Source organism: Heteronotia binoei, chromosome 3 (genome assembly GCF_032191835.1).
Source record: "Heteronotia binoei isolate CCM8104 ecotype False Entrance Well chromosome 3, APGP_CSIRO_Hbin_v1, whole genome shotgun sequence".
Lineage (NCBI taxonomy): Eukaryota > Metazoa > Chordata > Lepidosauria > Squamata > Gekkonidae > Heteronotia > Heteronotia binoei.
The window spans coordinates 43,854,029-43,878,739 of NC_083225.1; the positions used below are offsets into that span (position 1 = coordinate 43,854,029).

General features: G+C 40.2%; 1 long non-coding RNA gene across 1 annotated transcript in view; it reads left to right on the top strand.

The window, feature by feature from the left end:
- Window positions 1–10,679, top strand: part of LOC132568901 (uncharacterized) — a 99,737-nt gene extending 89,058 nt beyond the window's left edge. Inside the window, exon 2 of the long non-coding RNA XR_009555223.1 lies at window positions 10,457–10,679. This is a non-coding gene — a long non-coding RNA (uncharacterized LOC132568901). The remainder of the gene's footprint in view (window positions 1–10,456) is intronic.
- Window positions 10,680–24,711: the final 14,032 nt, after the last annotated feature.

Genomic DNA, 24,711 nt, shown 5'->3' on the forward strand with positions numbered 1-24,711 from the left:
ATATGATCTACTAGAACCCCTAAATCCTTCTTGCTACTATCAAGACAAGTCTCCCTCATCCTATAATTATGAATTTGAATTTTCCTACCTAAATGCCAAACTTTACATTTATCTCTGTTGAAATTTTGTTAGCTTTAGCCCAGTTTTCCAGCCTGTCAAGATCATCCTGTATCTTGACCATGTCTTCTACTGAATTTGCTACCCCTCCCAATTTAATATAAACTGCAAATTGAATGAGTGTCCCCTCTAGTCTTTCATCCAAGTCATTTATAAAGTTGTTGAACAACACAGGGCCTAGGACAGATCCCTGAGGCACTCCACTTGTCAATCCTTTCCAAGAGGATGAGGAGCCTCTAACTCTTTGAGTGCTATCTGTCAGCCATTTACAAATCCATCTAACAGTATGATCCAATCCACATCTTACCAACTCATCAACAAGACAAGTTCCTGTAATAAGACACCCTCAAAAACTCTCCCCAAACCTGCTTTTAAAGCTCACAACTTTTTAAAAAAATATTCGTTTATTCATGACTAATGTAGCCTACCTATTGGTGATGGATAGCACCATCAAGTCACAGCCAATTTATGGTGACCCTGTATGGTTTTCAAGGCAAGAGACAAACAGCGGTGTATTGCCATTGACAGCCTCTATGTAGCAAGCCTGGACTTTTAACGAACCAGGGCTGATCCTGCTTAGCTCCTGAGATAGGGCTAGCCTGTGACATCCAGGTCAAGGCAGTATACCTATTAGATGACCCTTAATGTTCTTTAGATGTCATTGGACATAGCATAGGCCTCATCTACCAAACAATCCAAACTGATATCCAGGAAAAGCTTTGCAAAGAAGTAACCAGACTGCTAAACTGGCAGCTAATCAGTGTAACTTGTCATATCCAGATATTCCGTCAAAAGAGTCACCCGTTAAGTGGTACTCATTAAGTAGTAAGCTGTGAACGGTTTGGTTGGCAAGGCCAGAACCCTCAGGAATTGCTGGGCACTAGATAGCAGGAGATGTCTGAGACTATCCTGGAATGTGCTGCTTTATTATTTGTAAATAAGACATGTTTTATTTTATGTTTTCATTATTATTTATTAGCATTTTTCTCATACATTACTTATTCATTACAATTATAGAGCTAATTATAATAAACACTGTAATCATCAAACAGAAATCTGACACATACATAAAAGTGCCTATCAATTTTTGAGCAAAAAGCACTGCAAGATCCTATCTAGACAGTCCAAATTTTAGAGTGGTCAGTCTAATAACCGCATAAGTTCCTTTACGTTTCATTATCCACTCTGCTAGATAAGGAATGATACTCTTTTCCCAATATCATGCATAAACTGTTCTTGCTGCTGTCATTCAATGCACTATCATGTTATGCGTGATTATGTTATGCTTTGTAAGCCACCCTGAGCCCTCTTGCGGGATAGCGTGGGGTATAAATTGAAAAAATTAAATTTAAATTAAATTAAATGCTTTGGGAACACAGGGACATAATTTAGCAAAACAACCTCTGGAGAATAGGGGATTTCTAAATTCAAGCCTTTTCCCCATACACTCTAACACTGACAACCAATACTTTTTTCTCTGATACACAACTGCCACACATGTAAGTAATCAGCATTGGTAGTACAAGAAATGTTTTAGAAGACGCCATCAGTGTGTAGGCAGACCTTAAAGGTACTAGTGAAAGTTAAAAGGCAAGGTGAGTGCCCCATTGTGAGAACATCTTTTAAGAGCTTCTCCTTAAAAAAAAAAAAAAACATTGACCTGTACGACACTGCATTACTTTCTCACTGCTTTTAAGTCATACTAATCCAGGTACTCATACCACTTAAAAACAACTCACCTTTGATCAATACCATGGCATACCATCTCAGATGTACATCTGGCTGCTTGTTGAAGCTGCTGTAGTGCATTAAATGTCTCCTTGGCTGGTGAGAAGAAGAATCAGTATACAAAGCCTTCCTCTTTCATTTTTAACTCCTTTCAATAGAGGACAATCTTTTGTTTATAGCTCTTTAAAAAAAAAAAACCTTTCCCTCATTTGATAGTATGTTAGATGCTGTGAAAGGTACAGTTTTTTTTCATGCAGATACGAAGCAACTAGGTTATAATGACTACAGATTTCTATATATAGTTTTCTCAAGAGTTAGGGCAAGTATACATTATTTCCCCCCAGAAGCTGGTACTATGTGCTTTTCATCTGTTCAGTGCCGCATTAAATAAATAAATCTCTGCAGTACACAGTTATGCCAGCAGGAATCTGGAAATAACTGTATTCACAATTGCTATTAATTTTAAAAAAACCTTAAAACAATGCCAAAATCTTTAAAATGTTGAGAAAGTGATGAAATATGAAATTAAGCATCTGCTGCTGCCCAGAGGATTGCGACTAGCCAGCATCTCAGTAATTTCCCAGGTATTAGTGATTTTGTTGGAAGCAGTATGGGTATGCATTGGATACAGAAGAGGAGGCATTATGCGTCCTTGCCCTATGACCACTCAGGGCATGCAGTTCTTCCTGAATTGCATTTAATACACAGTGCACATGCTGCTTACGCTTTAATCGGCATTTATCCTGTTCTTGCAAGTTCAAATGCTTTGACTCTAGGCAAAATTTCTCTCATCAGTGAAATCTCGTAGCTTCACCAAAGTATTTTCATGTCAGCAGGGCTGTGGAATGTCGATCATCACTTTCCTATTAAAAATGGATCAAATTTGCTTTCTATGCCCTACTTTCAAGGCCCACACTGTCTGAAACATAGCCCCTTGCTTGTGAGGCAGATAGTATATACAGATATTTCATCATGCAAAAGGGAAGGAAAAGATAAAAACCGAAAATGAAGAGAACATACTGTGGGGATTAACTTTTTAATTGGTGCTTTTTTTGAGTTGCTAATTTTGATAGCAGAATTGGAACTTTGATAGCACTTAGAATTTTGACTGGCATTTAATGGAATAGACCAGGTAGCCTTTCCTTGGCTTTCACTAACATGTTTTAATAATGCTTTGTACACTTTGATTTTAATATCCAAATAGCAATTCCAGCAGTTACACATTACACCCTGCCTCCAATCCTATTTGTATTTTGAATTGGGGATTCACTCATTAATATTAATTTGCCTTTATGATCTTTAAATTCTGTAGCAGATTCCAAAGCAAGCATGTAATACAGAATCATTTTAATGCTAGTTTTCATAGGACACAACTAATGCTCCCTCTAAGCTGTGGAGTCTTGTGAGTAAAAATTCTACTTTGTGAGCTACTGGCATTAAAGTTGTGGACTGCTGCATAAATTAGTGGGCTCTGGGGCCATTTTTCCTGAGCTAAGACAAAAATGTGTGAGCTAGAGGCTAAAAAACTGTAAGCTAGCTCACACTAATTCAGCTTAGAGGGAACACTGGACACAACCCTTTCCTTCCAAACTGTCACTCAACATCTATTCAATAGCAAATTCCTTCTTTAAATCTGATTTTTTAAAAAAGGTAATTAGGGATAGGCATGACCCGGCTCACAAACTAAAGTCCATTATAATTTTTGGTCAGATTGTGCTTTGCAAAGTGAAGTTCATGGAAGGTAAACTGGCATTAACTTTTGAACGATTGAAGCTGTCTGTGGCAGTTCATGTTGGTTTGTGAATGGATACATTTCCAGACAGGATTTCTCCACTCCGTCTAAATGTTTGGAAAATTTCAAAGCAATGGGGGGCAGAACTTGTAGAAGAGCATGTAGAAGAGCATCTGGGGGAGGTCTCCTGCGATGTTGATGTCTCTGGCTTGCACAGGATCATTGCATGTACTCCTGAGCTTCTTGAACATGTGCTTGTCAAAATGACTGCAAGTCATTTCGCCAGAAAGCACTTTTCTGGGGACACCTTCTTTAGAAGGGCATAACTTTGAACCTGTGAATCCAATCCTCACCAAACTTTTAGGGCAGGTAGAGGAGAGTCAGACTGAGATATCATGCAATTTTGGCATTTCTACCATGCTGGAATCTATTTAGCTTTTCAGAGTTCATGATGCTTCATGGTTCACAAACTGGGCACACCACAAACTGAACCACATTTTCTTGGTTTGTGCCCATCCCTACAGATAACAACAAGAGTTGGTTTTATACCTGCCTTTCACTACCCAAAGGAGTCTCAGGGTGGCTTACAAACTTCTTTTCTTCCTCTCCTTACAACAGACACCCTAGTGGGGCTGAGAGAGCTCTGAGAGAACTGGCTTCATATGAAGGGGTGGGGAATCAAACCCAGTTCTCCAGATTAGAGTCTGCTACTCTTAACTATTACACCATAGCCAGCTCTCTACTGTTGCAGTATTCTTGGCATAAACTCTCCCAGACCTCTGAGGCAATGTCCTTGTCTTTAAGGTGTATTAGTTTTCAATTAAGCATCAACAAAAGACAAGCAAATCTAAATTAGACCCACTCAGGATATGCATAATACATGTTAGTGTATGGGGCATAATGAAAAATGGCAGGTCTGTTCTTCATAGCTCAGTAAATATCTTCAGGGTTGGGTTTTTTTTTTAATGAATGCCCAATAAGATAAGTAAAACGATATGGGGACAACAGAAATCCCAACTGAATCTTCTCTAAATTTCCTCCCTTCCTATTTATTTTTGTTGCCAAAGTACAGGATGGAAATAAGAAAATTCTATGTTAAAATTCACTTCACCTATTTAGATTTTAAAGAAACAGAACAGACTACAGATATGATTTTGGACTTTTTATGAGAGTTTAGTCAACTTGGCCTGCAGATGGCTGAATTGAGCCAAAGCTTTTCTTCCTCTTGAAACTATTGTTTACTTACAAATAAGAGAGAGGAGTCATAAGAGCATGGATCAGCAATAGGCTTGCTGAAGCATCAGAGGATAAACTCTCTAGGGGGAAAAAAGATGTCACTGAGTCCAAGCAGCACCAAACGCCAACAAATTAGGAGAAACTGCCAGAAAGTTAATAGAACTGCCCAAGTCCACAACAATATTTCCTGTGAAGCCTGCCTGCCTGCCACTTCTTATATTGAGCAGGTGTAATCCTGTAGCAAAGATATAATCTTGAGCAAGCAGAATACAAAGTTCATTCCAGTTAAGTTTTTTTTTTTCTCTTGGACTCCTCTCTGAAAATCCTACCAAAACTTGTATGTGTTCGATAACATTTTCACATTTCTTTTCATATGAAAGTTGACATTTCTTGCTTAGGAATCATAGAATTATAGAGTTGGAAGGGACCTCCAGGGTCATCTAGTCCAACCCCCTGCAAACGCAGGAAATTCACAAATCCCTCCCCCTAAAATCACAGGATCAGCATTGCTGTCAGATGGCCATCTAGCCTCTGTTCAAAAACCTCCAATGAAGGAGAGCCCACCACCTCCCAAGGAAACCTGTTCCACTGAGGATCCGCTCTAATTGTCAGGAAGTTCTTCCTAATGTTGAGCCAGAAACTCTTCTGATTTAATTTCAACCCATTGGTTCTGGTCCTACCTTCTGGGGCAACAGAAAACAATTCTGCACCATCCTTTATATGTACTTGCAGATGGTGATCATATCACCTCTCAGCCATCTCCTCTCCAGGCTAAACATCCCCAGCTCCTTCAACCTTTCTTCAAAGGACTTGGTCTCCAGACCCCTCACAATCTTCATCACCCTCCTGCCTGGACCCGTTCCAATTTGTCTATATCCTTCTTAAAATGTGGTGCCCAAACCTGAACACAATACCCAAAATGAGGTCTAACTAGAGCAGAGTAAAGCAATACCATCACTTCAAATGATCTGGACGCTATACTTCTGTTAACACAACCCAAAATTCCAAAATTGCAGTGGCTAAAAAGGCAAATGCAGTTGACTCACAGTTGACTCTATTTTTTTTTTGTTTAAAACCATTTTATTTAGTAACATATGGTAACAATACCTATTTCTTGCATCATTAATAACTTCTTTTTATCTATCCCATATATTACTTTCTAACCACCCTTCCCCCCGTTACTTGACCCCTGCAGGTGTTATTTACTTAAGATACTAACATTTAAAGGTACCCTTAACTAATAAAAACAAAAATTAATATCCTTCTTCCTTCTAATACTTAATCATTATCAAAAATTGTCCAATGTCCTTTTATTTTCCACTCTTTTTCTACATATCTTCTAAACTTTTTCCACTCCATCTTAAAAACTTCTAAATCATAGAAGTTCTTGTTAACTTGTCCATTTCACTCCATGTCATAACTTTTACAATCCAATCCCATTTCTCTGGTTTTTCTTGCTTCCACAACTGCGCATACAATGTCCTAGCAGCTGAAAGCAAGTACCAAATTATAGTTCTATCTTCTTTTGGAAATTTTTCCATTTGTAATCCCAACAGAAAAGTCTCTGCAACTTTCTTAAATTCATATCCCAAGATCCTAGAAATTTCTTGTTGAATCATCTGCCAATACGTTTTTGCTCTTTCACAAGTCCACCACATATGGTAGAAAGAACCTTCATGTTTTTTACATTTCCAACATCTATCTGGCATCTTGTTGTTCATCTTTGCCAACTTTTTAGGAGTCATATACCATCTATACATCATTTTAAAACAGTTCTCTTTAATACTGTGACATGTCGAAAGCTTAATAGAATTCTTCCACAAATATTCCCAAGTTTCCATCTGTATTTCTTTATTTACATTAATTGCTCACTTGAATCATTTGAGATTTCACTACTTCATCTTCTGTAGACCATTTTAAAAAGTAATTTATATAGTTTTGAAATTAATTTTTTATTATCTCCAAGCAGAACTTTTTCCATTTCTGTTTGCTCTTTTCTTATTCCTTCAGTTTTTATATCATTTCCCACCAAGCTCTTTATTTGTTGCATTTGGAACCAATCATATTTATTATTCAACTCTTCAGCAGTTTTCAATTCTATTTTGCCACTTTGTATTTTTAATAGTTGATTATATGACAACCACTTTTCTTCACCCGCCTCAGCTGTTATGTTTATTACTTCTGCTGGCACTATTCATAACGGTTTTCTCTCATCCCCATATTTCTTATATTTCATCCACGTATTTAACAAATTGTTTCTTATATAATGGTGAGGGGAAAAAAAATCCGTCTTTTTTTTCCATAATACATATAAGCGTGCCAGCCAAATTTATTTCCATGACCTTCCAAAGCTAAAAAGTTTTTTATTTAACAAGCATCACCCATTCTTTTATCCACACTAAACAAACTGCTTCATGATATAATTTTAAATCTGGTTGTTGGAATCCTCCTCTCTCTTTTGCATCGGTTAAAATTTTCATTTTAATCCTTGGTTTCTTCCCAGCCCACACAAACTCTGAGATTTTTCTTTGCCATCTATTAAATTGTTTACTGTCTTTCACAATCAGAATAGTTTGAAACAAATGCATTATTCTTGCCAGAATATTCATTTTAATTGCAGCTATTCTGCCCAGCAATGACAAGTTAAGTTTATTCCATTTTATCATCATCCATTTTACGCCATAGCTTCTCATAATTGTTTTTAAACAAATCAATATTCTTCATCACACAGTTGACTCTAGATCCTTTTCACACATACTGCCAAGACAAGTCTACAAGGAATGTAAATATTAGTATTACTTAGCATGTCAAAAGATTTTGATCTGTTCTCTGAATTTATTTGGAGAATGATCAAGATGGGTAGCCATGTTAGTCTGTAGAAGTAGAAAAGAGTAAGAGTCCAGTAGCATGAACAAAATTTGTGCTTTGGTGAGTCACTACAGTTCTGGCAATTTAGGGAACAATGGCAATTAAACTGACAAGATATACTTAAGCATTATTATTCCATATTTACAGAAACTATATATACATCAGTGCTGCTATCGATGAGATGTCCCTTGCCTGTTGTCTGTCAGTCATATTCTTCCCTTCCTCCAAGGAACTTAAGGTGACATACATAGTCCTCTCCAACTCTAATTTATGCAACACACCTGTGCTCTACCCTACTTCCAAGTAGCTATAATGTCAAAGGCAGACAGATAGGCATTGAACCAAATTTTGTGTCCGTTGTAACTTTTTTTTTTTCAGTTTTAAAATATCTGCCGGAGGCTACAATCAGAAATAGAGGTAGTTTATCTTCTCCCCTTGAAGGAAATGTAACTGGAGACAAGGTGATTTTGCGCAAACCAGGAAAGAATCAATTAAAAGAAGTAGTTCAATTAAAAGAAATAGTTGACAGAAATTACGTAGGACTCCATGGAAGTTTGGCCCACAGACAGATAAGAGGTGGAATATAAATAGTCTACTTCAATAACCTAAGAGGATTTCACATCATCAGCCTCCTCCACTTCCTTATTAATAATACAAGATGCACCATCCAAACTGGATCTTAGGAGATATGTTGGTTATACTGTAAACCATCTTTCTACAGAAAATAATGCTGTATTTAGTCTGAAGACCTTCACACCTTGCCATGTGCCTGTATTTTAGGCTATCTGCAAGTCAGTCAGCCAGGTCTTACATATGTAAGTGAGGACAAGTCACATCCGACTCATGGTGACTCCAGCCACAGTTCTTCAAGGCAAGTGAGAAGCTGAGACAGCTTTCCACTGCCTTCATCTGCAGAGTCTTCTTTGGTGGTCTCCCATCCAGGTATTGACCTTGTTTGGCTTCTAAGATGAGTTGAGACTAGGCTATACGATATGCTGCCTTCTATCCTTTCCCACAAGATGTTAATACCCACTATTTTATTCATTTTTCCATCCCTGTCCATAGAGACTCCTGCAGCAGGGATGGTTGGTTACAACTATTCAGGGTTTGGCAACAGCTATTGATTAGCCTACTTAAGTATCCCCAGCAGATCAGTTATTGGGGACTGGCAAGTTCATGCCCCGACACTGTCCATGACTCTGCAGAAGGCCCATTTCTGAGCAAAGACATTGGGTAAATTTCTCATTTCCCAATGGGAGAAAAGTCTAGTAAAGTGGAACCAGCTAATCACAGGAGAATAATGTTATTTATTTTACAAACTTTATACCCTGACTTTCTGCCCTCATAAGAGCCACCAAAGTGGCTAAGACGTACATAATAAAATACATCTTAGAAACCATTAAAATCAATCAACCCTACAACATCATTATAACAATAAACAACAAATCATATAAATAACAATTAAAACAAATACACTCTGCAGCATCTTCCATGCACTGCCAGGACATATGCCCTAGGGCTTCCTGAAACAAATCCCCCAGTTCTAGGAGGAAGGACCACTAGAAAGTAGAGCCCTGACTCTTTCACGCACCCTTCAGATCAGGAGTCCCCAACCTTTTGAAGCCTACGGGCACCCTTGGAATTCTGACATATTGTGGTGAGAACAGTCATAAAATGGCTACCATAAAATGGCTTCTGCAGAAGGTGGCAATAGCCACAAAATGGCTGCTACAGCTTACCCTCAATCACACAGTGAAGACATTTGGCAGCTGCTGCCAAAGCAACATTTTTAAATATCTGCACAACTAATCAAATATCCAATGGCCAATCAGAAGCCTTGCTGAGCAAGAACCCCACCTGGCTCTCCCACTCTCTAAAAGCACTTGGTGGGCACCAGAAAAGGTATCAGCTATGCTATGGCACCCAAGAGAACTATTTTATTGATTTATTTTGTTTGATTTTTATCTCGGCTTCCCCTCAAGCGGGCTCAGGATGAGTCAAAGAGATAACAATATAAATTTAGATAATTAAAAACGTATTTCAGTTAAAACACAAAGCAAAGCTCGGTTTGAGCAGGCTAGTTCCATTTGGCCAGCATTGTCTGCATGGGAGGCTGAGGTCATGCTGAGAACCCCTGCTTTAGATTCTTGAGCAAACCTTGAAGTGGTGTGATGGAATCAAAATTGTGGGAAAGAAGGCATCATAGGAAGGAAAGAAGAAAAGAGTAGAATTTGGGGTGGGGGATGGAAGCTATGATGGAGAAAGGCCCATGTTCCCTATTGTTCAATGGCCTCTAAAAACCTGACGCTGGGTTTGGTATGAGATTACCTCAGAACATTTTTGAGAGAAACAATTGCTTGAGTCCCCTTGAGCAGCAGAACTGCAACACCCTCATTGAAGTAACCTAAGTCAATCAGCTGTTCCAGTACAGGATGGTGATGATGAGGTGTGAAACTTATCTTTGGAAGAGTTTCTTAAGCAGGAAAAAAGATCTATCTACACTTGAGGAGAAATGCTAGGTGCAAAGCACCTCTATCATCTTGCACTTGAAGCAATCTTGACTTCTCTGTGTCTTATTTCTGTTTTTCTTTTTGCAATGCATATTTTTGGTTTCAACTACTCACGACACTGCCTTAAAGGCATATTAGTAACCGAAGAGACAGGAATAACTTGGACCCTCCTCCACAGCTGCTGCCTTTTTACTGGTGTTGCTGTCTCAGCAACATATTTAAACAATCTGGGATGACAGCACTTCTGTTTCTTCCTTCTCTGCAGGTGGTATCCAACCTTGCCATCCCCCTCTGCTTGCCCATGATTAAGAAAATGGCTCCTACGTCAACAGCCCTTAAATCTGGGGCCGAATGCTCGATTTCTATGACAGCGGCCCCAGCCGGGAAGATATCATGGGATGAAAGCAGATGTGCGGTGATGGCATGTACAGCAGGAATGAATGCTGTAACTGTTTCATTGATTCAAATTCATAAAATAATTCTGGTTTGGATTTGGCATTTAATCTCCCATGCAGAGGATCTGCAGGCTGTGGATGCATAGCTGATGTTATTAATTACGTGGATTTGTTAGCACATAACATAGCTATCATGCTTTTTTATCTTCTAAGCAGTTTGCATATAGTACCTTGGGGTCTCATTGAGCAATATGTCACAGTTAAGATTCCATTTCTCTGGTTTGTTGCCTCCCCCCCCCCCCTTTCACATTTGCAATAATTTTTCTGTGCACTTTCTGCATTGTGGCTATCCAATGAGGTGTTCCAATTGCATGGTAATCAAGTGTAGCTGGTTTGAGGGCTGGTCTTGAATACTGGCAGATTTTAAAAAAAATCTGTACTAATACAAAAAAAATGAAAATGTCTCCCTTTTGATCTTGTATTATGCTGGGAAAGTGTTAACAGGGAAGGCATGCTGTTTATCTCCTTGGGCTACATTTTGATCTGTGTATGTCACCCATTGATCTGCAGTAGGAGTTCTTAGAATATCCCCAAGGTCAGTCAGAGAAGTTGGGCCAAAGCGGGTAATTAATAACATACAGACTATGTTAGCGCTTCCTAGCCACCTGGCAAGATAAAACAAAGTTGTACCGGCAAGGAGGTGAACACAGAAGCACAACAAATAGTTACTGGAGAGAGATTTGCCATAAACATTTTAGAGATGCTCTGAACACTTTACAAATCAATGTTTTGTTTTGTTTTACTGAAGAATCCTATGACCTGTGAGGGAATATCTCACTGTTGCAAGTGTTTGGGGGTTATGTTGTAGGATGCAACTCAGTTTGTGCCAAGGGTTAAATGGGCATTTTAGGCTTCTTTGCATTACAAGGCGGGATAGATGCACCTTTCAGGAACCTCAGTCCAGGCTGTCTTAATGCATGGGCCTAATGAGCACTTGTCTGTAGACCCCACGAGCATAGGGGCCCCATACTATTCTGTGTATGATGCAGTACTAATAACCATTTACATTTTTATTCCTGTGAGTAGTTGTCGTAGTACACTGCTTTGTCCAGGGCCCATAATGCTATTAAGATGGGCCTGAAGTCAGTGATGATCTTGTTGAAAAGTCTTGGGGCATGTTCTGGAGTACTTTGGAACACTATTGGAAAACCACTGCTCTAAAGGATGAGTGGATGATACTATTTTGGAGATAGGGATTTCTTATTCCAAAATTCACTTTTTAAAAGATAGAGCCATTGCTTCCTCTTATTTTGCTTCCCCCCCCCCCTCTTTTAAAAATGGAATTTCTATTCAATTTCTCTTCATAAAAAAATCAAATCAAATCATCATTTCTGCCCTTGCAGTTGTTTCATGATACACAGGATGGTGCTCTAGCAGGAGGGTAGAAGAGTTTCAGGATATATATTGCCTGCCTCCAAAAAGAATTTCATAGAATGAAATTCTGAAATTTTGCAAAGCCTCCTTTCCTGCTTCTCATCTCTTGAACCAAAAAAAAAGAAAAGAAAAAAGAATTTGACCAAAAAAAAAAAAAGGTTTCAAAAACCAAAGAGAGGAAAAGAAATGGATTGCTGGATTTCAGAGAGAAATTGAGCAAGGAGGGATTAAAGGCAATTCCTTTTAACAACACTAACAGATGAAGCTGCAGTATAATTGCAAATGACACATTTTGGGCTTGTATTCACATGAACAAAAAAAAAAAAAAAACATGACATATTTGTGACATGACATATTTGTGTAAAAGAAGATACCCTGCTTTCAATACCTCAAGGTGTCTCAGAGTGGCTTTCAATCGCCTTCCCTTCCTTTCCCCACAACATAATACCTGTGAGGCAGGTGCAGCTGAGGGAGCTCTCAGAGAACAGCTCCGAGAGAACTGTGACTGACCCAAGGTCACCCAACAACTGCATGTGGAGTCTGGAGTGGAGAATCAAACCTGATTCTCCAGATTAGGGTCCACTGCTCTTAACCACATCACCACACTAGTAGAGAGCAACACAGACACAGACAAATGTGGGATCAAGACAGCCAGCTGCTGAGATTCAGCAACCATGGGCACAGCACCTAAATGGGTACAGACTTTATCTGCATAGGCTTTAACCCTGTGATCAGGAATGTTCTTGGAACAGCACTCTTGATCATGGCAACCAGGGGTAGAATTCTAGCAGGAGCTCCTTTGCATATTAGGCCACACACCCCTGATGTAGCTAATCTTCCAAGAGCTTACAAGGTTCTTTTTTGTAAGCTCTTGGAGGATTGGCTACATCAGGGGAGTGTGGCCTAATATGCAAAGGAGCTCCTGCTAGAATTCCACCCCTGATGGCAACACAGTTTGCATGTGTGCAAATGCTGAGCCCTTGCTGAGGAGACTGGACAAGTGCACTCAATGCTGTACTGGAAAAGCCAGCATGCTCCAACCCACTCTTTCCACTACAAAAAGTATGTCATTTGCACAAGAGTATCTATGTATTTACTTACTTCAGTTATCCCCTGCCTTTCTCCCCAGTGGGGACCCAAAGCAGCTTATATTGTTCCCCTCTTCAAAGTTTTATGCTCACAATAACCTTGTGAGTGTGACTGGCACAAGGTCACTCAGCAACCTTTAAAGGCAGAATGGTGGGGGTCCAAAGCTGGGTCTCACAGATCCTAGTCCAACACCCTAATCACTCTGGCTGTAAGTGTGGTAGGCATAGGGACTTGAGTATGGCAAACTGAGGAAGGTGTGCCTACCTTAATCATTGGTTCATGCATGGTCTATGTACAGAACTATATTTTCCACTAAGAGAATTATGGCCAGTAAATCACACTAGCATGTTTCAGAATATTTTGAATAGAATTCTGTTGTATTTCTAGAATTAAAGCGTTGCTGCTTTTTGTGAAGGTAAAGGATCCATGAGTAGAGGTCCTTTTGTAGAAAAAAGAGGTTCCAGAGCTCATTAGTACAACTCATTTGCATAACTCATCTACATATGCCACACACTGCTGACATCACCGAAAGGTGTACTAGATTATATCAGCTCAGCATCTGCCTCAAAATGCTTCTTGAATTATAATTGTCATAATAAAACTTTACTCCCATCATATTTTTTAAATTACTTTCTCCTTTTTAAACATCCTCACATATTTTCAAAAACAAACAGCTAGTTACATCCAACATCACAAAATGAGGAAGTGATGTGAGAATAATTTTCTGTGCAGATCAGAAGCTGATCCCCAGTTGTAAGCAATACTTGAAAAAAGGGTATTTAAAAAAAAAAAAAAAACTGAGCATGCATGAACCACCATGCACAAATCACTGAATAATGTTAGACATACCTTCCTCAGTTAACCTTGCCTCAGCTGGCTCTGAATTTTTATTGAAAATGCTTTGTGAGGTGCTCCTTCCACCATCTTACCATCTGACAGAAAGAGGAGCTTAAGGACAGCCTCATATACTCAAGATGTACTGATGCATGACCTGCCCATGATGACACTGGTGCACATGTAATTCAAACAAGCAACTATATTTTGACCATGTGCCAAAAGCAGCTATTTACTCCAAAGCCACATGCTATGCTATATGTTGGCTGCACAAACACAAAACCAGTCCAAAAACACTCTCTTCACATTGCAAACAAATTAGCATTGCAGTCATGTGGGATATTCACCTCAAAGAGAAATGGCTAGCTGTGACCCTGCAGTGAGAAGTAATGACATCAGGGATTTATTGGCTTGGATCCACCAGATAGTTTTCACACGCAATAGAGTATCCATGTGCTAGCAGAAGTGTGCGTGTTTGGGGGAGGAATGCATACTGTTCCCATTTGCAAAGACAGAAAGAGAGTCTTCTGAGCCATTTTCCCACTTGTGCAAGTAGTTATGATACATCGGGAGGAAAACATGTTGCACAAGATCTTTCCCAAGAGGGAACTGCACCAAATCCATTCATGTTTCAGGGATCCCTGGGAACAGTATCGGCCAGCTTTACCATCTCACTGGGTGTGTTCACACTACACTAAATAATGCATGTTGCAACTGCATTTTCACAGTGTAAATACAGCAAAAATCCAGTTGCAAAACACATTATTTAATGTAGTGTGAACTGACAATTTTTTTTAACCTGATGTTTTACAGGTAAATTATGACATTGAAATTTTAAACTGCCTTTGGGTAAAAAATGTTGCATGGGAAACAGAGTTCTGTGTTTAAAACTTCATGTTAAGAACTTCTGCAAAGCGCAATGAAGGCCTAGCAAACAAGGATGTGGCCTGAAAATAGCACCATCTCAGATGCAAAGTGTCTGAAAAGTGTGGGGGATTTGCAGAGCTATTTTTTGTAGCAGAAACTCCTTTGCATATCGCATACCTCCTTGATGTAGCCTAGGGATGTCAAACATGTGGCCCAGGGGCTGAATGAGGCCCTCGGATGGCTCCTATCAGGCTCCTGAGCAACTGGCTGTCATCTGCTTCCTTCTCCCTCTCTCTTGCTTCCTTCTGCATAACAGCTTAGTTTGCAAGGCTTGCTCAATCACACAGGAGCTACAGAGCAAATACTCTATTTTCTCCATTGGCTGAGTCTCCTCCCTTGGGGAGGAAGGGGGAAGGGAGAACTTCCTTTGCCAGGCTCTCTCAATCATACAGCAGAGCTACTGAGCCAAGCCTCTCTCCCTTCTATTGGTTGAGGCTCCTCCTGGTCCTCTGGGGAAAGAAGGAAGGGGCCAGAGCCTCTTTTGCCAGCTCCCTGGATCTCATGGGAGAGATACAAAGAAAGTACCTTTAAGACAAACAAGTGCTTATGTTTTGAACATGTTTTATTTTAAGGTGTTTTTTAAAAAAAATTAATTATGTTTGTCTGTGTCCTTTATAAAGTTTATATCTCTGCTACCTAATCTTAAATAGGTACACACACAGCCCACCCCAACATGACTTGGCCCAACAAGGTCTTATTTACGTCAGATCTGGCCCTCATAACAAATGAATTCGACACCCCTGTAGCCAATCCTCCAAGAGCTTACAGGGCTCTTCTTACTGTAAGCCTACTATAAGCTCTTGGAGAACTGGCTACATCAGGGAGGTGTAGCCTAATATGCAAAGGAGTTCCTGCTACAAAAAAGCCCTGGGAATTTGCCAGGAATAGGAAGATAGCTATATATATATAACCTCCCCATCCTTTAGTCTTGCAGAACAGGGAACAGGCATGCTGTAGTTAACAATAGCCTTTCTGTCAAGTCCTTGATAGAAAAGAGTAGCAGCCCTATTGTAAGCACAGCATGCTTTAATAGCTGCATATCATACTGAAATTCAACAGGTATTGCTTTTTTCCAGCATGGAACCATTACAAAACTCGTCAAGCACTGTTAACACAGAAGGGGCTCCTTAAGATTTATAAGAGGTATAATTTTTAGTCTAATGTAGTCCTCTTTTCTTGTGGCTTTAAGCCCCATTCATTTCAATGGATTTGAGCTGGAACATTTATTCCTGTACATCTCTTCTTGTTTGTCAAATGCTCTTGTCCAGTGACATGCAAAAGAATGTGTGTCCTTCACCGAGAGGAATCTTCTTTTATTGTCAATTAGATTACATGGATGATCTGATATTGCTGTGCTCTTCCATGAGCAAAAAAGAGAGGGAAATATCTAGGATTAGAGCAATGTATTTTAAAAGAAAATAAATTATTCACTCAGCTATCCTGGAACAGTAAGATGGTATTGATGTTCCATAAATAGAAATGCCATGCTATTTTCTTTCAATGCTATGTGTAATTTTTTAAAAAACAAACTTATGTTGGAAACATCAGATCTTAAAACATCTGTAGAATTTTTGTTCAGATGTAATTCATTAATTTTTTTCTAACAGTATTATTATTATTATTATTAGTTGCATGTTAATTCGACCTTGGCTTGGACAGCCCAGGCTAGCCTGATCTTTCCAGAGCTCAACTGCTATGCAGGATCAGTCCCAGTTAGTACTTGGATGGGAGACCACCAAGGAAATCCAGGTTCACTGTGCAGAGACAGGCCATGACAAACCATCTCTGAACATCTCTTGCCTTGAAAATCCTATGGGGCCACCATAAGTCAGTTGTAACTTGAGGGCAAGCAAGCAAACAAAAACCCTTTAACATAAAGGCTGTTAGATTCTTACAATCAAGTTGTCATTTTTAACTGGCCTGCTCTTGAGCCTCTAACAACTACCTCATGTGGAGAAATTTCACAGTTTTTTGCACCCTTGACCCTCTACTCAAAGAGGTGAGGCTTTAGGGGTGGCATTTTCAAGCAGCTCCTAGAGAGGAAAGCCTGGATATAGGCTTACCTCTAAGGCAGCCGAAAGGAGACATTCTCCCAAACCTGGAGTATGCTCTCTTAATCCTCTTAGCAGTGAAGTCTTTTCTAAAACGCAGGACTTTAAAGAAGGTTTTGACCAACTCTCTCACCAAAATTCCTTAGTATAAGAACAAATAATCTCAGTGGTTCATGTGCAGAGTGCAAAACAGAGAACTGCTTGAAAGTAGACTCTGGGAAGAAATTGAGCCACACACCAGCACCTAGTATAAAAGTAGTGTATTTACAAACTATATACGATACAACTAGTGCGGTGAATAACATTAAACTGAGTGACAAAGTGCTATGCCAGGAACCAACTCTCAACAGAGAGAAATACTGTCTGGCACAGTAGTCCTTATATATACAGCTCAGCCAATCACGACAGTCCACACAATTGCTGATTCCAGCAGGTGCTTTCGCCTGGTTACAGTCCAGCCAGAACCAGCTCACTCCCAAGGTTGATCTGACCTGACCTGTCAGATGCTGTCACTGTAGATCCACGTGCTGCTCCATGCTTCTGTCATGCTGTGGACAGAGGACTCTATATACTGACAGACAAACCATCTCTGAACATCTCTTGCCTTGAAAATCCTATGGGGCCACCATAAGTCAGTTGTAACTTGAGGGCAAGCAAGCAAACAAAAACCCTTTAACATAAAGGCTGTTAGATTCTTACAATCAAGTTGTCATTTTTAACTGGCCTGCTCTTGAGCCTCTAACAACTACCTCATGTGGAGAAATTTCACAGTTTTTTGCACCTTTGACCCTCTACTCAAAGGGGTGAGGCTTTAGGGGTGGCATTTTCAAGCAGCTCCTAGAGAGGAAAGCCTGGATATAGGCTTACCTCTAAGGCAGCCGAAAGGAGACATTCTCCCAAACCTGGAGTATGCTCTCTTAATCCTCTTAGCAGTGAAGTCTTTTCTAAAACGCAGGACTTTAAAGAAGGTTTTGACCAACTCTTTCACCAAAATTCCTTAGTATAAGAACAAACACACTGTTCCCACAATAGAGAGTATACGCAATATGAGAATACACCATGTGAGGTCAGATGTGTGTGTAAAGGGCCATCAAAACACAGCTGATTTACAGCAATCTAAGCAAGGCGCTTTCAAGGCAAGTGAGAAGCAGAAGCAGTTTGCCATTGCCTCCTTCTGCAGAGTCCTCCTTGGCGATTTCCCAAGTACTGACCCTCTTCGCTTCCAAGATCTGAAAAGGTTGGGCTATACCATGCAGCCTTTCCTGCCATGAGGTCATGTATGTGAGAAATATGCTGCATTTTTAATGGTACTTGTTGATCCATAGTTAAATTTAGCATTTGACATTCAGATTGTGATAGCCCTTGATTGTCTACATGCTGTAGTCACCATTAGGTGCTAAATGCTTGCTATTTGGTATATAAAAAGTCTAACCTTTCCCGATTTCTTTTGGCAAGTTTATCATTCATTTCCATAATCATGCAAACAAACCTGCTCTCTGGGACTTTGTTTACAGAATGTAAATTATGCAGCAAGGCTGGAGAGATAATGTTATGGCACTTTTAAACATAATTGCTGTCAGTCATCCCAGGACAGTTTCAGCTAGGTTAGTGCATGGATCCAAAACATTCGTCCCTCCCTGCCTTGAGAAAAGCACCATCTTTGCTTGCCTTCTTTCTTTCCAAAGTCTGTGTGTGTTTAGAGCGGGTGGGGGGAGATCAGTGCTGCTTTTCACTGTCATTGCCAATAACCTACTTGGCCAGTACCAGGACTACAGAAAGTGCATGATGGTTGCTTAGCAATAATAAGAGTCCCAAATGCATCCTGATGAAGTTGAACTTTCCACAAACAAGAAGATGATGACTCAGCAGTCCCACATCCATCCAGATGATGTGGGACTTTCCATAAAGAGGTGAGTCAGTAACTAATTTCAATATCTATTTCTGGCTTCAGGCTCAAGGGGTTCCCACATAATGCCACCCCTGCACTTCTGTCTCTTCTTAGACCAGATATGGAGTCCTTAGAGAGGCAGAATTAGAATTAGAATTGGTGTGTTGTGTCACAGCCCTGTGGCTGTTTGCAGGTAGTTCTTCTCTCTCTCTCTCTCTTTCACATATTTCCTGCTCTTTCTTTTCCCAGTGTAGCCTCTTGACTTCCCTCATTTCCCTCTACTTCATTATGTCCTTCTCCTCTTACTGGGACCTGGTGCTATACCTCAGAGCTTGGGAAGTTTCCTCAGTTCGCCTGGCTTTTTCATTGGGTTTTGGGAAAAGGTAAGTAACACTGGAAGGTCACTGGCTCACAGATGGCTCTTTTAACCTGAAACTATGCTTGCCAGGTTGCCTACAGTGCCTTGTGTCTAGGGTTACAAACTTTGGGTTGAGAAATTCCTGGAGGTTTATAGGTGGAACCTGGGAGTGGTGGGGTTTGGGGAAAGGAGGGACATCACTGTGGTTTAATGGCATGGAGTCCACCCTTCAAAGTAGCCATTTCATTCAGGGGAACTGATCTCTATAGCTTGGCTATCAGTTGTAATTCTGAGAGATTCCTAGGCCCCACCTGGGGGTTTTGCAACTCCTCTCAGATCTGGGCTCCACATGCACTGGAAGGATAAAAACAGGGTGGGAATAATGTTAGGGTGGCTGGCTCTGGATTGGGAAATACCTGGTGATTTGGGGGGTGGAGCTTGAGAAGGGTGTGGATTAAGGAGGGGGGAAGAAGAAGAAGAAGAAGAAGAAGAAGAAGAAGAAGAAGAAGAAGAAGAAGAAGAAGAAGAAGAAGAAGATGATGATGATGATATTGGATTTCTATCCCGCCCTCCACTCCGAAGAGTCTCAGAGCGGCTCACAATCTCCTTTACCTTCCTCTCCCACAACAGACACCCTGTGAGGTGGGTGGGGCTGGAGAGGGCTCTCACAGCAGCTGCCCTTTCAAGGACAACCTCTGCCAGAGCTATGCTGACCCAAGGCCATCTCAGCAGGTGCAAGTGGAGGAGTGGGGAATCAAACCCGGTTCTCCCAGATAAGAGTCCGCACACTTAACCACTACACCAAACTGGCTTCTATAGGGACTTCTATGTGGTATAATGCCATAGAGTTCACCTTCCAAAGTGGCCATTTTATCCAGGTGAACTGATCTCTGTCACCTGGGGACCAGTTGTAATGGCAGAAGTTCTGCAGCCACCACCTTGAGAATGGCAACCCTAGCTGAGGAACAGCATTGCCCAATGATGTTTTCTCACTCTCCACCTCCAAATGCCTGTGGTTCTGGTAGGATTCTCTGCTTCGATGCTATTTCTATTACATTTGGAGCCTTTTGCCCAGTGGTTGCTTTTGTGTGTTTGCCAGTTGGCTTCTTTGTCCTGGAGAAAATATGGACTTTCCCCTCATAGGAAACAATGTAGATATGATTTCACCCACTTCCCTCCCTCAGAGGCAGAATTTTCCCTCCCCTTTTCTCTCCCTTTCTGACTGAACAGCCCTTTTTATCTAGTTTCTTCCTCTCAGTCACAGTCATTGATTCTCTCTTGACATCTTCCCAGTTCTCTGTCCAAGTTAAACTGCTCCCAGCTAGGGCTAAACACAAACCCTATCAGCATCCAACTTTTCTCAATCAGGGCTTCACTCAGTCAGGGCTTCACTCAATCAGGGCTTCAATCAGGGCTTCACTTCAGACTGAGTTCCTCTCAGCATTCAGTTCTGAAGTCTCTCTCTGCTTAACTCATGTTAACTAATCAAATCCCTTTAAGCAGCCTGTCACTCAAGGCTCTCTGTCTCTGTGAGGCATTAACCCTTCACAGTCCATTACCTGTTTACACAGCACTTATGTTATTTTAAAGGGCAGTCTGTCGCAGCAGATTAGAAGGACTGCTAGGGACACCTTGTTCAGAGTCCTACAGGTAATGGACCCCTTGATCCAGTTCACTTTAAATAGGGGTGGGGGAGTCTTTAGTGTGCAATTTACTTGAAGAAGCAATTCCACCCTCCCTAAAGAGTCCCCATAGGGAATAATGAACCCTCTGGAATTAAAAAGAAATCCAAATGCCAGAACAGTATTGAGGAATTGAGTAATCCAGAATTCCAGTATGAAAACTGTTCCTGAAATGCAACCCTCCCTCCTTTTTTTCAAATGCACATCCCTAGGCTGTTGGGTTTTCTAAGCTGCTTCTGTCCACTCTGCAGGGTCTCAAACAAATTCCTAGTCCTTGTTACTTAGACACTTCTCTTGAAAACATCAGAGGCTAGAACCTAGGACTTTATATAGATTGATTGATTTGTGGTTGGGTTTATATCTCACCCTCCCTGCAAGCATGCTCAGAGTAAATCACAACAGATTAAAATACACAACACACCTAGAAATAAATGCAATGCAAATACAAATTCATACAAGTTAAAATCCTTTATGCATGCAAAGCACTGAGTCACATCCAGTCCCAAACATGAAAGAGTATGCAACAAAGGATGATTTGGATCTCTCCCAATTGTGACTCTCACTCTCCTCAGCAACTTGCTGATTCCAATAAGATGGTGCTTATAAGAGAGCTACATAATGCCTCTACAACAGGTGTGTCACAAAAAGTGAAAGCTGCCTTAGGGTTGTATTACAAACTTGAACTGGAATATTTCCAGTTCAGTTCAGATCTTTCTTGGCATAAGAGCAATAATGATTCACAATCAAAAGTAAGTACAAAGAACAATAGTAAGAACAATATAGTAATATTGTTCTTACTATATAGAAGTATAGTAAGAACAATACATAAACAATACATTTAAATAGCAGCCAATAATATTAATCAAGAGTAGACACCCAGCAATTAAAATACATTAGTATGCCTAGATTTAATTTTCTAGGCTTCTACTAAGAAGTTCGCAACACATGTAGTAATGTGGGGATTAACATCTTCTAAAAGGTAGGATAGAATTTTCCTTTTAGTAAATACATTGTGTTGGAGATATTCAGCTAAAAATTGTCTACGTTGTGAGGCCAGAAGAGGACATTCTAAAATAATATGGGATATAGAATCAAGGACTCCTAATTCACATGGACATGATCTATTTTATTAAGCTGGAATATTTAAAATAAGAAGGAAAGGTAGTTTTCCTAGGAAATCAATCTCACAATTGTGTCCATGAATTTTAATGGATTTCTAACCTCCCTCCTCCACGACAGTATCCCTCAGTGAAGGTATCATCCCTCCAAAATTCAAAAAAGGAGCAAATATTCCTATGCAATTGTCAATAAAATTAATCTTATAGAGTGGGCAAGTGGAGGCATGAATAGCTTCTGAGTGCCATTTTCACTCCTTTTTCTGGGATCTTTAGATGGGGCAGGGTGAGTTTCTTTTTCATCCAGTATAGAGCTAGCAGGCACAGGGATATCATTTATTTATTTACTTCATTTACCTCTCTTGTTGAGATTGCAGGATATTACACAATATAAAAATCCAATCAGACAGCTTAAGGCATCCAATAAGCAATGCAATAGGACCAATATTACAGAACTGGAAAGCAGTGTTAGTAAAAAAAAGAAAGGCATGGCATGCTCTAGTGAAGAAATGGATTACAAAAGTAGAAGATCATGCAGTAAATTAAGGTGATACAGTGAACATTGCAACATACTGCAATCCTATTCTGAAATGAAAGTCACTTCTTGAGTTGTTCCATTAATATGCTACAGTTCTAGTCCCTTTGTAAGAATGCCCTCCTGAAAGTTTCTGTTTTGTACATTCTGCAAAATGGTAGAAGTATGGAGGCCTTCCAGACTTCCTTTCCATTCCACAAGGTGGGAGCTATAACAGAGAATGTGCATGAATGGGCAGTTGCTTACCTTACCTGTTTGCAGAAAGCTTTGCTCAGATAAGTGGAGCTGTTGTGGAGGAGCATAATAGGGCAGGCATTCCTTTAGGTATGAGGATTCGAAACCATTAAGGGCTTTGTAGATGAAATCTAGAACCTTGAATTGAACCCAGTAAGTGATCAGTAGCTAATTCAGTGACTGCAAAACAGGTTTGACATGTTATGTTCCACCATTTCACATACCATAATTTTCCTTGCTCATGCAAACTCAAGATCTGCTTATAGAGAATCAGACAACTTTCCATCAAACCAGTTAATTGGTGCAATGACTGGTGAAAATGGAAACACAATGCACAGAAATTCAAACTCTGTGTGTAATCTTCTTTTGTTGGAAGATGGACTAACAGTTCTGGATGGATGGCATCCTTGTCAGGCACATATCAGCTACATTGTTTTCTCTCCCCACCTTACCACCCCCTTTCTGCAGATGGCAAAGTTCCTGTAAGAGCAGAACATTTGTGACTTCTTCCGAATGTCAGACACATGTCAGAAAAAAATTCTGTTTCAATTTGGAAGATTTATTATATTTATGAATGGGCTTTATATTGAATGTTCAGTGGTAAATTTCTAACTGCACATCTATCCTTCCTATGAGGATATGTGCTATGTATTCCAAAGGTAGAGATGGCTCTCCTAGCTTCATATTGTACGAGCACAGTGGATGTCAAATATTCCAGATGCCAAAAAGACTACTTTTTAAAAAAAATGGTTCTGGATAAATCAAACCCAGATTTTTTTTTTGAAGGCCCAATCCATACTTATTTAAATGCAATGAAAAGACCTACATGCATTTCTGCTGAGTTTAGGTTGAGTTGTAAAGCAGCAGATGTTTCTCACACCTGTTTATCCCATCTGTCACAGTTCTTATGGATAGAATCCTTCTTTGCTGGCTGTTGCTGTGAGCTGTTTCACATTCCTTGGAGAAAAGGGCCTTGGAGGCTGGGCAAAAAGAGACAGAGAGAGAGAAGTGCAATTAACATATATCTACTGGAGGCATTTTATGATAATTTCTTAATGAGACCAAGTGGAAGTGCTCAAAGGATGCTGATTCCAAGCAAATGGGGACAAATGGGGAACAGACAGTTCAGCTCCGAATATGCCCTGGTATATCATATTTTAATATTTATATATGTAAGTTATGCAAAGCACTACATATCCATCTGAGTTATCCTTACAACAGGCATATATAGTAGACTGATACTAGTATTCACATACTACAGAAGGACTGAGGGTTATAGGATTTGGCTTCCATAGGCCTCCCTAATGAATCCAGGGCTGAGGTGAGATTTTGACTGTCTTTCTCCTGAGCATCTCAGGACCAAAGCACACAGTTCCAAAGATCTGGGAGCACTTCAATGAGAGGGGATGGCAATTTCTACCAATTCCCTCCTCTTACTGAAATGCATTGAAGTTCTTCCTTCCCAGATTTTGTTACTGAGGTTCAGTGGGCCCTCAAGAAGACCACAGGGAGTCTTCACTCCCATGAGGCATTCAGTGAGAGAAAACTGAAGTATATTTGAGTATTTGGAATGTGTGGTTGGACACCAGCCCTCAACTTCCTGTATGCATGTTATGAGCCTTTGGGATGGTCTGATGGTTCAGTGTACACATTGTTTAATCATATGCATACTTAACACAGGATTGGTCACCCCAAGGAAATGGAGGTGGAGTTTTTCTTTTTTTAAAAAGAAGAAGATTTTGGATTTATATCCCACCCTATACTCTGAATATCAGAGTCTCAGAGTAGTTACAATCTCCTCTACCTTCCCCCCCACAACAAACACCCTGTGAGGTAGGTGGGAGTGAGAGTGCTTTTACAGCAGCTGCCCTTTCAAGGACAGCTTCTATGAAAGCTATGGCTGACCCAAGGCCATCTCAGCAGGTGCAAGTGGAGGAGTGGGGAATCAAACCCGGTTCGCCCAGATAAGAGTCCACGT